Source organism: Athene cunicularia, assembly GCF_003259725.1.
Source record: "Athene cunicularia isolate RWA chromosome 6 unlocalized genomic scaffold, athCun1 chr6_part1, whole genome shotgun sequence".
Classification (NCBI taxonomy): Eukaryota; Metazoa; Chordata; class Aves; order Strigiformes; family Strigidae; genus Athene; species Athene cunicularia.
Genome location: NW_020799105.1, coordinates 8979317 through 8997088, shown reverse-complemented (window position 1 = coordinate 8997088; position 17772 = coordinate 8979317).

Genomic DNA, 17772 nt, shown 5'->3' with positions numbered 1-17772 from the left:
CGGGCACAGCGCGGGTGTAACGTGGTCCCGCAAAGCCGGGCTGGTTTAACCCAGGCGAAAGCCGGGCTCGTTTAACCCAGGCGAAAGCCGGGCTCGTTTAACCCAGGCGAAAGCCGGCTCGTTAAAGCCGGGCGCTTTCCCAGCGGTGGCTGGGGCTTTGGGCGGCTTTCCCGCAGGTGGGGAGCGCAGATGCATCGGCGGCAGCCGCCGGGCCGGGAATGTGGATTTCCAGGGTGTCGGGAGAGGTGACAACTCCGTCACCCAGACTCGGCTGTGGAAATGCCCCTGCCCCCCCACGCGCGGAGGGGGGGTCACCTCCTCGCAGCGCGTAGGCAAAGCACAGCGGCGGTGCGGGTTGAGCTGCTGGTCAGAAATACCCCCCAGCAGCTGTCCATAACCCCCAAAGCCCGTTTCCACAGCGGGGGAGACCCGCGTGGGGATGCCCACAGCGGCGCGGGCGAGCAGCTCGCCCCGGGAAGCCTCTCCTCTCCTCGGCAGGAGAAAAACAGCCAAAGCACTTTACACCGTTGGGGAAAATCTTCGAGCCCCTTCCGTGCTACGCTGCTTTTCCCTATTTGTTTGCCTGTTGGCTATTTCATGCCGAACTAGCACGTATGACCTTTCCAGCACAACTCCCGTCTTGTTTTCGACTTTTTTATCAGCCGATTCAACTTGAAAATGGTTATCATTTAGCAGAAAAACAAACAGAAAAGCACATTTTTGTAAGCAAAACGTTAATGATTGGAAGAATTGCACCAATTTCTGCTTGACAGTGTGTGATTAATCCTCCGGGTCAGGTACTTATATTTTTAGTCATTAGGTTCGTCGGCCTTTGAGATGCAGAACAGTTTCCAGCCTAACAGGGTATCGACCCGGCCGCCTACGTACTTTGACTCCCTGCAGAGCGCGGCTGCCCGGCCCGCGGGGCGCAGGATGCCCGGGCTGATGCGGGCCGGGGGGCAGCTGCGGGTGGGCCCCCCTCCCAAAGGCAGCGGCCAAGGTCACCCCTTGGTCCGCAGAGGCTGCCCACGAGAGGGACAGGGCGAGTCCACCTCCGCGTCCGGGACATGCGTGGGGCCGCTGGGTCGCATTCGGCGAGGGACCCTCGAGTGCTTCCGCGGTGTGCGGAGGCAGGGGAGGAGGAGAGCAGCCGCACGATGTTTGCAGTCCTGGACACTTTAATCCTGCACACTGAATCGTCCAGAGCCTCTTTTATTGCACAATAATAGGAAATAATAACTTAGGGCTCCTAATTGCTTTCACTGAAAAAGGACCTTCCCCTGGTCATATCGGATAAATGGAGGGTTTACCACTCAGCTTAGTGGACAACGGTAACTGGTATTAGGCCCCGGAGAAACCTGCTATTAGATGTCTTCTCAGAGGACAGAAAGTCAGGCAGACAAAAAATCTGTGCATGGGTACTACTGTCTTTCAGCTATGCATATATTAAAAAGAAAGGTTAGATTTTTAAAGACATTATTTTAGCACATGAGAAACCTTCAAGAGAGTGCTGAAAACCTGAAATAAGCATCAACAGCAGGTCAAAGCGTGCTGGTCTGATTCAGATCAGCTTCCTATTAATGTTTAATGGTGGTTTGGGTTTAGCAAGGGCAGAAAGATTTTGTCCAGGTCTGTAGGTGACAACAACCACTTACCAAAGAGCCTTTGCCAACTGTGGAGTCTCTGTCTTACTCTGAATCATGGACTTTGTTGGCTGCAGGCCTCAGGAGCAGGGGAGATTTGTTTTCTTCATATTTATTCAAAACAGGAAATCAATGTGTATTTCTAAAATATTTCAGATGGTGCACACCAAGGCCAAAAAAACTTGACACAATCGTGAAAAAGCCTTATCATGATAACTTAAATGGCTCCATTTCACAACTCCATTGTTTGAGATCTATTGACAGATGACTGCTAAAACCAGGGAACCTCAAGCAAGTCCAGACTGTGTTATTTTGGTCACTCAGAGTTATACCAGCACATTATTATTTGGTGGACTCTCAAATGAGTTGGTGACTTGTGAATTTTCCCTTGAATGTCAGATATCCACTCATGTCACATAAAGACATAATTTCTAATAGGACTAATTGAGTTGTAGATTTTTTTTCCTACCAGATTGATACCCACCCGTGTCATTAAGCCTTAATAACAAATAGAACTAATAGTTGGGGGTCATCGTTGTCATCGTGGTGTCATGTGTGTGTGTGTGTGTCCCGTATAAAAAAGGGTCTGACATTAAATGGTCTGGGCTCATGCTTGTTCTTCACTTGTGGTAGTGCCTCCCCCACCCCCCTTTTTTCTTTTCTTTTCTTTTCTTTTCTTTTCTTTTCTTTTCTTTTCTTTTCTTTTCTTTTCTTTTCTTTTCTTTTCTTTTCTTTTCTTTTCTTTTTCTTTTCTTTTCTTTTCTTTTCTTTTCTTTTCTTTTCTTTTTCTTTTTCTTTTCCCAAAAGTATTGTTTAAGATGTCCAAGATGCTAGTACAATTCTGGGAAACAGTTACTCTAATCTACTCACTCTCCAGTCAGCTTGGTAGAAGCAAAACAGTGTAAGGATATGTATTAATGACTAAGAATTTTATCTGCTTTGTAGAAGAAGACTATTATTCCAGTGGGTATGTGTGCATGCATGTGGACTAGGCATTTTCAAGTAGCTGTTTAAAGGAGTAGATTAGATCGAGGGTTTTGTCTGAGTACATTTCAGTAAAAACTAAGGCAAGGTCAAAACTAGTTGCTGTCTGGTGGCCTGTAGGAAATGAGTCGGTGCTCACATTCATCTAGAAATACTAACACTAAAGACAGGTTGAATTTTGTGGTTTTTGGTACAATTTAGGCAAATGGTTTGGGTTAAAAGATTGAATGGGCATGGAAAATGATCTGCCATCTTATCAGCCTCAGGGAAGAGGCTATTTTCAGGAGATCTAATTCAATCAAGCTTATTCAAGGACTAAAACTCCCATCTGACAAACACTTAGGCCTCAATACCTTTAACATGATTTTAGCTGGCTGTCACAGTCAGCCAGGAGCCCAGACTATGATCTGCTAAAACTGAACAGAAGATGATCTTAGTAGACATTTAGTAGTTTTGTTTTTGATGAAAGAGGGCCTGAGTGAATTAAATCTACTGAAAAAAGATCTTCTTCTCTTGTTGTCTAGACAAGGCCTTCAGGGTTTCCCCACATGTCAATCTGTGCCATTACTTTGAATATCTATGTGGAGAAATGTCTTATTGATTGTTTCCTATGCTATAATTCTCCTTGGCTGTTGCAGTGGGACTTCCCATGAGTATGGCGTGTAATTTTAAAAAGTATTCTGTCATTGTCTAGACAGGTATAAAAGTTGTATTTTTAGAATGACTTAACATACACTTTTTAACACCTTTTAGCATTTGACTTGTCCTATCTATGCAATATTTCAAAATGTGGTAGTCAAGATATTAGCTAATATCTTTAAAAACACAACTTTTTTTCCTAGTCTAGATGTACTGAAAGAAAATACTTGTCCTGGGATACACCCACATGAGGGTACAGCCATTTTAAAATGAGTCAGGACTGTCCACTACCATGCAATTTTATCTCGATGGCTTATTGCAGCTACCAGGATAAAGATCACAGGTTAAAAGAGGAAGAAGTAACTTTGCTTTATACACATCAGTTCTTCCACTTCCTTCTCTACGTAAGAAGGAACACCCTCACCCAGCCAAAAACCTAATCTAGCACACAGAGTCAGAGAACAGCTCAGACCTGTTGTAGACTTAAAGTGTAGAAAGACCCATTTCTGCAAAAGGCTAGGCCAGTGGCCGAGGTTACTCTCCAGGGATTTGTCCTTCCAGTTGTCACCAGACCTCTTTGGTTCTGCCAGGGGACCCCTTTCCAAACCTACCCTGAATGAAAATAGCCCAAGTTAGTGTAAACAGTTTAAAGGGTGGTTACACTTTAAAGAAAAGGTCTGCACTAGCTTGATTAATTTCAGATGATGAGTGTTGGAGATATTGCTGGCACAGCAGAGAAAATTTTGCTAATTTGAGGGAGTTCGGTTGGTTGGTTCTATGCTCCTTGGCTAGCAAGACACCAGATTAAATTTGGCTCTGAGCATATCAGTGCCAGTTAGATGTGGGCAGGAACTGTGAATGAGTTGCTCTGTTGGCTGCAAACAAACACAGAGCTGTATAATTCAGGGTGGAAACAGCCGAGAAGGAGCTGTACTGTGAGTAGAAGAGTCCTGAGAGGCTCAGAGGCAGAGTGGGACAGGATGGTGGCTTTTCAGAGTCCCAGTGCAGGCAGTGGAGCAAACCAGGAATCTCTTCTGAAGTCTGTCAAATGACAAGTTTGCCAAATGATTGTTTTGGGTAAAGTGCAGAGACTACCCTGGCAGTCTGGCAGGGACCAGACTGTAGCTTTCCACCCCAGGAAGATTTGAGGGTAATCCAGTGGTCAGCACAGCTCCCTAGGAGATGGAACGGGGTCTACCCTGCCAGACTAAGCCCATTTCTCTGGCTTTGGCCCTGGAAGCTGACAAAGGCATCGTTGACTCCATCACTGGTATTGCGCCTTGTATAATACTGTCTCCTTGGTGCATTAATATCTCTCCCCCCCAACCCTTACCCTGAGTGAAGCAGCCTAATTTTATTCAGTGGAGCAGCAGCAATGGTGGCAGCAGCAGACATGGCTGCTCTTGGCAGGCTCAGCCACCTGGATCTTGCCTCTGTGAGCAGGCAGGAGACATACAGCACTTCCCCTAGATCACACCCCTTTACGGTAACTCTTTTTGGAAAGCTGAGGATTGAACCCAATCAGATCACTAGTTGCTTTTGAAAAGCTCAGTCAGAACTGCATGCATGTAGTCTTCACGTTGTTCACAGTTTCTCATAGTGTTGTACGAGAAGAAGACGATGCTGACGCTGCAATAGCTGAATAAAAGGCACCCATTTTCTGCCAGTGCTACTCTCGTAATGAATATTGTTCATGCTCAGCACTGGTTTGTTCGCCAGTTACCTCCCGCCGCCCAAACCTTTGGGAGTGTCTGGGCGGTCAGGGCATACTTGCAGGAAGCACAGGTGGCAAATATCAACATATGTTAGAATGTATTTATTTCTTAAGTGAAAAAAGCTTACACTGGAAAGTCACTAGTTTACCTGTTGACATCTCCACATTGCATTGTAGTTTTTCTCCCTTTTTAACCATTGCCTGATATTTTTTTCTGTAATAAAATATATGCTACCCAGAGATGGAAACAAATGCTTTTGCTAGAGAAGAGAATCATGCTACAGATGCCTGTGGGTGACACAGCACCAGAACTCCTCTGAATGTAATGTGTGGTGGGATACAACTGCTTGATTTCAGAATCTTAGACAACAGAAGTTTCCTATGCTTTAAGTAATAAGTATCTTAGACTCACAGTTGTGGTTGGGGAGGGCAATTTATATTGATTCACTCTCAACCACTCCAAAATGAGATTGCTGTGTTGTAATATAGCCCTTGAAAGGGGGGTTTCCTGGCAAAAGTATTTTATGTTCTTGTGCACTTTTTTGTCTCATGACTGTCTCCTGAACTATCAATCCCATGATTCATTAACACAACCTGTACAATCTTATTTCCTATATATATATGTAATCAATACATCTAGCACTGCCAACTGAAGCACACATGCTGATATTTTAATATGTAGAATATTAAGTTATTTGTTCGTTGCATGAGAACAAATGTATGATGGATAATGCCATTAAATAACAAATGAATTAAGGTCTTATTTTTCCCTAGTTGCTTACGGAATCTGCATTACTACATACTTTCCATTATTTGCAAATTACACCAGACTGATTGAATAAATGCTTTAAAATGGGTCCTGAACACTGGTTTAGAAGCACAGAGGAAGTGGTTTCTTAGACAACTGCTACCCACATATTGATTTGATAACAGAGAGGTGGAGGGGCGAAGATGATTATGTTGATGTACGGAGCTGTTGATTGTTTAATTGAAGGTAAAATTTTTAGCTTCACTAGTCAATTACCTGATCTCATTAAGTTCTTAAAAATCACTAAAATACCATTCTGGCTGAAGCAGCTGCTCTTTACTACTATATTGTCTAAAGCATTAGGAAAATCATTTGCTAATGGTGATTTACAAGTGTAAACATGTGATATTTTTAGCATCCGAATAAACTTTCTCCATGTGAGAGATCTTGAATGACTACCATGCACCAGGTATGTAAAGACAAAGAAGGATATGAAATGCATTTTTATGTTTGTTTGAATGAACTGGAAACTTCTAAATATTTTAAGGCTTTGTCTAAATATTCAAACTTTATCAACAGAGTGGAAGATGGAAGAAGAAAATCATAATTTATTGATGTTAAAGCTGTTTCAGATCTAAATGTAAGAATTTTTTTCAGTGCCGGGCACAAACCAGAGGTTGTTTTAAGGATAAATGCCCCATGCTAGGAAGATGTTATAGATGCTAACATGGCAGCACAAGGTAATGCTGCTCTGGAGACTCTGGAGCAGCGAGGACAACTCATCCTGTGCCTGGCCTCATTACTTTGGAATTTGCTAATAGAGGGCTTTGCATCATACCTCCCAGATTCTATCTGTCACAGTGCGTGTGGTACTGACACAGGCACTGCTGGTAATGTGTGGCATTTTTCGTGTTTCCAGATATCGCATGAACATATTCTTCCAGGTTAACATTTTTTCATTTTGCAGGATGACAGTCCCAGAAAGGATAGGTGATCAGTCAACGGTTATACAGTAATGTGAGAAGCCCTTTCCAAAACCTACGTAGCAAGAATTCTGCTTCCTTGTGTACTTCTGTATGTTTGTTTTGTTTTTAGACCAGTTCATAGAAAGACAGCTGGTTTCCTTGCAGAAGGAGTCTGGGATGAATTTCTTCATTCTTGCAAGCAGTGTGACTTCAGTCACAAGAACTTGATGAACTCTCAAAAGGAGCTAGACATGTTTTCCTCTCAGTGCAAAGATGTAACAAGAGGTTATGAATCAAGTTCCAGAATGAGAGGTAAAGGAAGAATTTATTTCTTTTTTTTTTTTTCTTCATAAAGGGGTCATGGTAGATATTAGTTGTTGGGAAGTAATTTAGAACAAATTCAGTAACACCAGGGCTTCCCAGGTTTTGGGGTTGTTGGCACTGAGGGCTGTTTCTGGTTCTGTCTCAATCCATGTACCACTTACAGTCTCTTTGGAGTCAAATATGACTGTCAAAATGTGAAGAAGGAACAACAGCACATAGCACTGATGAAGAAAAGTGCCAGTTCCCCACCCTTAGAGTGTATGCCTCGAAATTTCTCAGGAAATGTAATTATTATCTGCTGATAGTTATCTATTATAACTTTAAGTTCCCATACATCAGTAGCTCCCAAACTACCTGTATGCCTGTTATGTAGGTTTTTATGTGTGTGAATTGAATTGCAAAGTGCAAGGAAAATGAAATTGCTAGTGCTACATTTTGAGAACTGGATTCTGCAGAAGACATTGACATAAATTATGAGATCGACCCCAAATTCTAAAGCATTCACAGGGAGTCTTCCTTAGTGTTACGGTAGGTGCCACAAAGAGTGGCATGAAAAAGACAAAAACACCTTTTCAATAAGACACATTGATTTAGGTCTTTCAGACTGCAAAACTACTCAGGGTGTATTTGTTTGGGGTTTTTTCACCTGTTTTTTTCTTTCTTTTTTTTTTTTTTTTTTTTTTTGACTGGCTATTGCTTTTTAAGGGTGTGGGGAGAGAGATGCCTCAGTCCTGCACCACTTTGTACTGACTGTGGAGTTGGGCAGAAAGAGTAGGAGCTGTGTAGAGCTATTCTGTGACGCACTCGTACTGTCAAGCCAGACAAGTCTGTTAAGCCAATGGTAGTGTGATCAACCTGTCCTTTCCAGAACGGTACTGAAATCTTTTTCAGGTTTAAATAGCACAAACTCTTTTTCAGAAGGGGTAGAGCCAATATAACTTGGTTTAGCATTGCAGTTTCTGGAATGATAGCAAATTCGGCAGTGATCTGTTTACGGGAACAATTAAACCATTTTAAACACTCATTCAAAGGCTTTTCTTGGTGATAGCTGCTATCAACAGTGGGTTGATTTCCCACTTGGTAAGCAGAGCCATCCTGCTGGAAATGAGAGGCAGGGAGCTCTCCTCTGAGCCAAGCCCGGTCTACAGAAGTCCTGCAGAGAGAAGCTCTGGGCATAGCCAGCTCAGGGAAGTGCCCAGGGCCAAGTATCTGCAGAACTGTTCTGAACTATCATTCTGCTTAAGGTCTTTGTGGTTTTGAGATAAGAAACTGAGGAAACTGAATAAAAGCAACTACTCACCAAAAGAATGAGTTGTATAGAAGATCACTTCTGTGTGCAATCTCCTCCCCCTTATAGACCTGGGCACTGGAGGAGGCTGCCTCACTGCTGTTGGTAAACAACTTTTTGAGGTATTTGACTGGCATTAAAGTTCATACAGCTTCTTAAATGCCAAATATCTCCTAACTTGCGACCTGAAGGACACACGCTGATACATGGCTATACATTCACAAGAATCCTTTACAGAGTAGAATGTTGAAGAATCAGGGTGTAGTTTTTTTGAATAAATATTTAAATCTGAAGGCCATCTTAAAAGCTCTCCTGAATTGTTGTGGTTTTGGGGTTTTGTTTTTTGTTTTTTCTTCCTGTGTTTCTTTTCAGTGATTCTTCGCTTTATTTTCCGAGTATGAAGAACTATTTCTCTGGTAGCATGAGCTATAGCAAATCTGGCAGGCTGAACTTAATATTCCTTTATGTGGCAGACTTAGCTAGGACTGTCAGTTTAGAGAGACTTTTAATCAATAAACCCATGCATTTCCTAAAATCAAGGAGGTTACTTACTTTGTGTCTTTCATTCCTTTTTAATCTGAATCGAGCTCATCATGTCTTACACAGCACTGGATTGCATTTAAGCTTTCTAAAATACATTCTCTAAAAAAGAAGCAATTACAGTGCCGTGTATTTTGAAACTTGTACAAGAGTCTGAAGTCATAAAACACATTTCTTGAACTTCTGACTTCCAAGAATCAGCTAAAGCATAATGCTGGGAATATAATGCATAATGACCGAAGATATTTCAGTGATTTGTGAGGATCTGTCTCATTCTATTTCTAGATATGAGTAGATAATTAACTAGCCTATAAATATATATACATTTAAAAGCAGAATTTCCTTATGCCTATTAAGATCGGTAATATATGATACAAAAATACTGAAGTGTTTTATCTCAGCACTAATATTTTCTTTAATTAGGTACATCTTATTCCCAAGATAATAAACTTTCTGACAAACCTTTTCATATGATCACTCTCGAATATCAAGTCTTTTAATAGTTATATCGTTCAATGCTTATATTATAGCCAACATTTACTGTGAATCTATTAATGCTCTGCTTTTAATTCCTACTGATACTAAAATTAAATTAGCTATGTGCTCTCTTACAACATCTGTCTCCAGATCTAGAAGACTGTTTATACAAGCAATCAGGGAAGTTAGCTGTTCACTGGCAGGGCAAGTGTCTGCAAATAGTCGCTGCAATAACATATTAGCCACTGCAAATGGAGGAATATGAATTAAGCATATAGATTTTGCACTTGTTTCCCTTGTGCCCCCCCCCTTTCCTTGGCATGTTTACTAATACATTTGTAATGTCAGAAACAGCTCTGAATGTTGAGCATTAATTAGACGTGGGAACTGGAGCATAAAATAACATCTACATTTTATCCTTTTTAATCAAGAGGAAATGCTCTAATGTTGGATTTAGATTTAATGCAAAACTAAATATTTGACTCACTATATATTATGTCAGTAGATTAGCTGGTATTTATCACAGTTTTCAAAACTAGGTCTTTAATGCCTCATTTGACATGATTTTGTCAGTCCCTGGCAGAAAGCTGATAAACCGTCCATTTATGCCATTACAGCTGCCTCTTGTAGCACTGTGCTGCTATGGAGAGGGGTCAGTTGTCATTTCCTTAAAACCTTTGTTTTTGGTAATTTCATAACAGGTTGATATTTAAAGTTCATTTGGCTGTATTACAGTAGATAAGTTCCAGACTACAAATCAGGTTTTGATGGTGTAAAAATAGCTTAAATTGACTGAGTGGCCAAAAGTTATCTAAATACTGTACTTTTTCTGTCAAAGTAGTTGAAGCTGGAGTTAAAACTACTGCTGGACTTCAATTTCTTCCCGCATTTTAATATTCTTCTCCGTGGGAATTTTTGTTTCTTTGCCTGGGCTTTTTTTTTTTTTTTTCTTTTTTTTCTTTTGTGAACAGGTAGCAAGAAAAAAGGTTTTCCACACAAAATGGCAAAGCTGAAATGGACCAAATTATATGGCCTCCAATATCCAGGTAGGATGGTTCCAGAGGATCCTGTAGCTCTAAAACCCTCTCCCAGTGTGTGCTATTACCCAGGTGGTGTTGTGGGAATGGGCAACATGTTACCCTGCACCCCATCTCTTACAGACAATGTGGATATGATGGTGCCAATACCTTGGGCTCAGAAGATCTGCATTGGGAATGTCAGTAGTCCTGTTGACTTCTATTGCATTACTTGACATTTCCACTGGGAACAGCTGATATACTCACAGGCCCAACTATAGATGTATTTGAGACGATGAAAGCCACCTACATTGTCTGAGATGGTGGAAGCCCAGGTACAAAATGACTCTTAATTTCTCTGAACAGGGCAGATTCTCAAGTTATACAAACGCTGCACTACACTCCTTTTGTAAAGTCCAAATTACATCAAGTCTTGTTATAAATGCAGCAAAACTATTTCCCATTAATTTCTAATTCACCTCTTTATTCTTGGTTTTAAAGTGGATGCTGTATCACTGAGCCACTGACAGGGCCGCAGCACTGCTTGGATAGCTGTGACAGCCCAAGGAGTTAAAAAAAGAGCTGGGGATTTCTGTTTCTCTTATACCTTTCACTTCATCAGGCTCTGCTTACAGAATGGGAGCTTTACTGGTTCTATTAAATCTGTAATATAGTGATAAAAAGACAAATGCAATACAGGCAAGAAGGGCTACTCTAACATGCAGTGCTCAGTCCCTCACCTGCAGGACTGGCTGAAGCTCCATTGGATAATTGGTGAGGGAGTTGCACAACAGACTCCATGTGCAGTGTAATAACTCCATTAGAAATATGAAATATGTGTCTATTTAGGAAGTCCAGCCCATTTTTACAATTATCTAAATGAAATGAGTTGCAGAATTTCAAGTCAAACGTGAACTTTGCCCTGTCTTCAGAAGTGCAAGGACAATCAAGCCACTGGCTTGGAAAGAGAACAACTTGTTCTGCCCATTCTCTTTCCCTTCTTTTTTTTTTTTTTCTTTCCTGTCGATCCCATTGAAGCCAATGTTAGCATCTGCATGCGTAAAGCAAGCATTTACCTTTAGTGACCAGCATTTGGTAGGGAAAGTATGTGGAAAATCAGCTGCTCTGGTGATTGAAAACAATGCTTTTTATTTCACAGGCATTAATTAATTTTTCCCCAACCAAAACAGAAGGAAAAGTAGTTCCAGCACTGACAGATTATATTCTATGGATATATCCAAAACCTGACAACACAATCTGTTTTAGGAACTTCAGTTGTGATTTATCTCTGTTCATGGCCAGTCCTGTCCTTGCTGATAGTGTTCAGCCATCACCAGCCTGAGGGTATGATAATCCTTCGCTGTGACCAGTGGCAATTTGAGTGACAGGGCTTTAACTTCTCCCTCTGTTTCGGGGAGAGCAGAAGATGGGGAAATAAACCAATCTCCCCACTGAGACCCACTACAAGCTGGGAGGAGAGTCATACGTATTTGTGCATACTTGCAGTTCACCCACTCCTTCCTCCCCTGGGCCCACCCTTCCGCCCTCCCTGCTGTCCCCAGGGGCGCAAAGGCTCTGCCCTAGCTGGATGCTGTGGCAGCAGTGGAGGGGGGGGGTGGTGGCAGAGAGACCTTCCTCCCTGCAGGGCCTGGGAGAAGGGGAAAAGATGCTCTGAGTGTGGGGAACAGTCCTGCAGTCCCCCTCTGGCGAGGAAGAGGAGTCATGTGTGCATCTAAAAGCAATAAAAAGAGCTTCCCTCCTACCTACAACAACTTGCATGGTGTGTGTTTGATAAGTCTAGGTAGCTGCCTTGTTCCTGTGCCCCAGGTCTACCAGTTGGAGATATCAATTCTCTAATATAACTCGTGTTGATGGGTGGTTATGAAGGCAAAATGATCTGTGTGGTGGGTTGAGGTTAGCACTTGTGCTAACATAGAGATGAACATTCTCATGGAAACCTGCAGAGGTGGCATCAGCCTCTGGGCCCACTGGAACAACACCTTTTGTTTGCTGACCTGGTGCGAGGGCAGCTCTTCCGTGCTCAGCAGTGCCAGTCAGCAGAGGTCTCCGAGCTTGTGGGATCAGCACTTTATTCACATGAAAGACCTGACGCCTTTGATTCAGTACTTCTGTCTTTCCAGGATGATGACACCAAAGCAAAGGTCTCTCTGATCTCACTGTCTCAGCAGCTTTCACATGTGAGGTTGGTACACAGAGAGTTGCCCCTCTGGCATCTATTTACTCAGTGAAAAGGGTGCAAAGAGGCACAGAATTACCCAGGGTCGTACAACAGAGGTGTCGCCAACTCTTCATAGTGCACTGTTTATTGTACCAGTTTTTAGAGTTCATTTTCAGTCTCAGTTCTTGCTGTTGTGTGATAATCTGAGCTTTCATTAAAAAAAAAAAAAAAAAAGAACTGTAAAATTGTCAAAGAAAAAATTAGAAAATGGGCAGCTAAAGGAATAGAAGAATCTGCATGCAAATAAGAACCTATGTGATGTGTAGAACATGGCCATGTTTTTATGAATCCGTTATTACTGCCTTACAAAAATATGAAGTCAAATCACTGCATGAAACTTAACTGTTTTGTATTTTTTATCATCTTTATTATCTGACTTTTCTGGAGTGGGGGAACTCATAGTTTTAATGTTGTGAACAGAGATGATGAAGACTCTGCTTTGAAGTCCTCTAACTTGCTGAAGATGCTCCTGTTCACATGCATGGTTCTCAGAGTTGCCCTGGCCACAGTTTTTGTGAGACAATGCTGTGAGTGGAGGTACCCAAAAAACAAGGGCAGGAAGAAATCTCCTAAGTCATCAAATTAAGCATTCTGTTCTCACAGGCATCATGTTCTCCTTATATAGATGACTGGAAGGGTTAAAAGCAACTGCACTAAAGTCACACAGCTTCTTTTTCTCCTCCTTGGCCCCTTTCATTTCCCACACAACTCCTGCTGCTGGTGGCACACTTATTAGTTGATGGGCCAGCATGTTGGTTGGCCAGCATATTATTTACGTAACTGCCATTTAGATGGGGTAACTGCAGCACCAAACCCCAAACCTCTATGTACTCACCTAATAGAGCAAAACAGAATATGAAATACTGTGACTAGGATGAGATTTTCAAACGTATTTGGCACTGACCTAACTGTATCCACTGAATTTCAGATTAAAATCCTTTCCTGCCTCAGTGGTGGACAAAGCCATCCTGGCCTGCTCCTGTAAATGTGGGGGTCAGTGGTGTTTCATCCCTGTTGTAACACAGCTCAGTGTTCCAGTCTCAAAATTAAAGTCAGAGACATTCTTATATTAAGATTTAGATTAAAGTTAGAAACGTTAAGGTTATAATCTCAGGCATACTCGGAAAGAGTAAAGAAGCGGTCATCAGGCTGTTTTACAGGTATCAATTAAAAAACCACTCAGATGTGTTCAAACTTTAAAGCCAATCTTTTTAATGCAGAAGAGTTATTTTGCTTTGCTTTTCTAACTAAATACTGAGACACTGCTGCCTACATGCCTCAATCTTGTAAATTTTTACTGTTTACCCAGGCAGCTAGAAGGATTGAGAAACAGATACCATTATGCCCTTGTCATTTTAGGCTGAAATAGATGTAATAAACCACATTGATTTTGTTACATGGTGAGATCTACTATGGTCCTCTGGTATGGCATAAAGTACCTCAAAACACTGTAAATTGAAAACTGCAGGCCTAATTTCTGCTGTATTTAATTTTTAAAATATCAGATGCTACTGATTCAGACCTGGAAGTAGGGTGAATAACTATGCAAGGTGTGCAGAGTGATGGGAATATGGCCTTTGTACCCAAAATTTGTCATGTCTGATAAATTACTTCTCTTAACCTTGCCTTCTAGAGTAGATATAACTGTTCTATTAAAGGGAATAAAATAAGCTTAATTTTAAATACACTATATATATATATATATACACACAAATTCTGGGAAAGCAATGAGCATGCTTTATTTCCATTCAATGTCAGATGCATTTAATCCTGTTCATATGAGCAGGATAACTATGTTAAACACTGGCTTGGAAGGGGAAAATGCTGTGGTTTTTAGCCCATTATGTAACATCAGAACTGTCAATTTGGTATTGATTTAAAATTAGAAAGGCATAATAATAGCCCTTTGCGATAATACGTGCAGGATCACAACCATGTACACTTGAAAATAGAACTGCTAAATACACAGTGCAAGTGAAGTATGAGCATCTAATAATCTCTTCATGTTCCAGCATAGAGAAAGGAAAAGCTAAGCTTAATAAAGTTACAAACCCCATGATTTCTTAGAAATCAAGGTTTGAATTCTGCCTCAGGAAATAACAAGCCTACTATTCACCTACCATGAACAAAAATAAGAAACACCTGTTGTCTCTTTGTTCTTGATTTACTTCCTCTAGCCCAGTTTGCTCCCTTGCCCTCCTTCTGGAGACCTGGGAGGAGCAGTAGTTAGGTCCTGCTTGTACTTTAGCATTTCTGATGAAATAAATAGTTAAGTGTATGCAGTTGTAAGAGGCTGTTTAAACTTTCTCTATTTTTATTCATTGTTTTGGTTTTGCTCTCTTCCTTAATTATCCAGCACAGTAGGTGACTGCTGGAGGATGCTCACTTATGTGGACTTTTACTGTGACCCAATATGGCCATTTTTATGTACCCAAGTTATTACTGCCTTACAAAAATATAAAGTTTAATCACTGCATGAAACTTAACTGATTTGTATTTTTTATCATCTTGCTGTGACATATATATTCCTCAGGAGTTTCTCTTCTTTTTATGCTTGAGTCAAACAAAATCATGTAGATTCTCTGAAGTTTTGGGAGTAGGAAAATGAAAGCCCTGTGTCTTCAGTCCTGTGACTGAACGTGTTTCCGCTGATGACACATTGGCTTCTGCTCCTGAAAAATATGTTCAAGGTTATGAAATAAGAAGGGGAAAGTTCTGTCCACTGCTCATCATAGTTTTTTTTGTAAAATAATTCAACATCAAATTTCGAATGAGTAACACTTCCTGTTATGATACAACTGGCTTAAGAAAAATGGAGCTAGTACGTATCTGTCTGTCTTTTCTGTCTGGAAAAAAAATTACCTGATTTGGCTGCTTTTCTTTTTTCAAAAAGAGCATTCACACATCCTAGTGGTATTCTTTATGGGCATTTAAAAGTCACTATAATTGTGTAAAACTATATATCCTCTAGGCAACAAGAACAAAAGCTTCTATATGCGCTAAATATTGTTTCATTCAGGAAGTTATTCTTATGCGTATGTTTCCACAACTATTATCAGTAGAATTGAAGGGTAGCAGCAATATCCACAAGTTGTCTGATTTCCTTCCCACACTATCAAAGATTGAAACAACAAAGATGAAAATGTTGGGGGAAATGCCTGTAACTATGACATAAATTGCTTTCCAGAAAAGATTTAAGGAAATTGCCTTTATTATATTGTTTATGGTATGGAGGAGGTGCTCCTGCCTGAAAGAGTTTGGTTGTGTTGGATCTTCTAAGCATTCCCCAAGTCTGGCCTCAGGATGTCCTTCAGTGGGTTATGTTCTGCTCTTGGTCATGGTAGTGGAAGCACAAAGCTCTTCCGTTGTTTCTAGGTTGTTTATTCTGAATTTGTGCTAATGCACCTGAAATCAAGCTGTAGTGAGTATCTGTAGAAATTGCAGTTCAACCAACTCCAGAAAGTTCAGAGCATAAAATCACATACGAAATTTTACAGTGTTTATTTTATATTTTATTTTATAAGGTTTCATGATGAATACGTATTTTTTTTAACTATTATTGTGACTTCTCTCATAATGTTTGCTAGTGCCTGTGTCTGGGGTGTATGCAGTGGGAAGCTTAAAGAAAAAGAGCAGCTGTTAAACCCTGTGGCACCAATGAGATGTTACAGCCTACATTTCCAGCTCCTGTTCCTGTCTGGGAAAAGCCCTCTTAACATACATCACTTCCAATGGAAATCCATGCCCCATGAATGGTTTTATCATTGCTCAGCTCCCTTTTGTGGCCTTATTTTGTCTAAATGTCACGGGTCAGTTCCATGCATGTCCTGGTATAGGAACTGAGAGGAAGCACTTGGCATGGCAGCTGGTTGGAAAAGACTGTATAGCATTAAAATCAGACATCCAGATGCTTCCTTGATTAGAATCTCCAGACTGGTGTTCTCCTGAAGTCTGGGAAGCGGTGAAGAACTGACAACAGGCCACAGGTTTCCCTTCTCCTCCAAAACACTTTTGTCCTATCCTTGTCATTGCTCCCACCTCAGGGCTTCTGCTGAGGCAGAACAAGAACGACCATGGAGATGCACGTCCATGGCAAGCCCCTCTGAATGAGCTGAACACAGAGACCCTGAAGCAATGCTTCACCAGAGCCTTTGGGTCTGTCGCATGGCAGCATCCCTGTCCTCCATGGTTGCCATCGCTATTGTTCTGCTACATCATCCTCAAAGCCAAAATACCTGATTCTGATGAGTCTCTTGACTTCCTGGCTCAATAAAACAGCTCATGTATTAGTGGCTAGCAGTGATTCTAGGGAGGCAAAAAGAAGAAAGTAAACCTTTGCATAGCATCAGCTGGACAACTGGTGAGACCAGATATCTAAGATATGTTGAGGCAGGCAATTGTGGTCACATTGGGGAAGGCCTGCCCACTCATACATGCAGCAAAGGACAAATGCCAGGGAAAATAAATCTGCCAGCAGTGTTAGGGGAAGGAGCTGCATTACCTGTTTTTAGATTTAGATGCTTCAGTTCTGCCCAAGTCTTTCTTGTACATGATATTTTTCAAAAATGAACAGTAAACATTGCCAAAAGTCTGGAGGAATGAAACCTGGCTTATTTGGAGTTTGCTAAAGGAAGAGTTTGGACCCTTTTAAAAGTTAAACGTATGTTGTAAATAACTGGATTTGGATTATCAGCTGGAAATTTATAAGAGGTGAAAACAGAATTTAGTACAATCTGTGTTAAGATGACTTCTCCAAAACAAAAGAAATATTTATAAACACCATTATTAATACTTAAGACAGGTGAAAATGAGTCAGCACACACCAAATCTTACCTGGTGGACCCAGTTGCTTTGTGCTCATCAGCTCTTGCTACCTCTCTGATGACAGCTCAAAGGCCCATGTTAACTCTGCAGTCTTCATGGTTTCAAGGGCAGAGGCATCTCATTCACTTGTCGTAGTGGAGGCTATAAAACCACAAGATAAAAATACTTAACAGCCAACTAGCATCTGCCTTTTGGACAGGTGAGATCTGAATATCCATTACCCCAGAGTGTGTGCCATCATTCTTGCCAATACATAGTGGTATAAAAGAATGTCAGAAGTGGAGGGTCAGAAACTAGGCTAAATTGGGTGTTAATCTGATTTTTACTTCTCTCTACAGTGAAGTAAAGCATTGCTTTCTCCATAAGGCTTA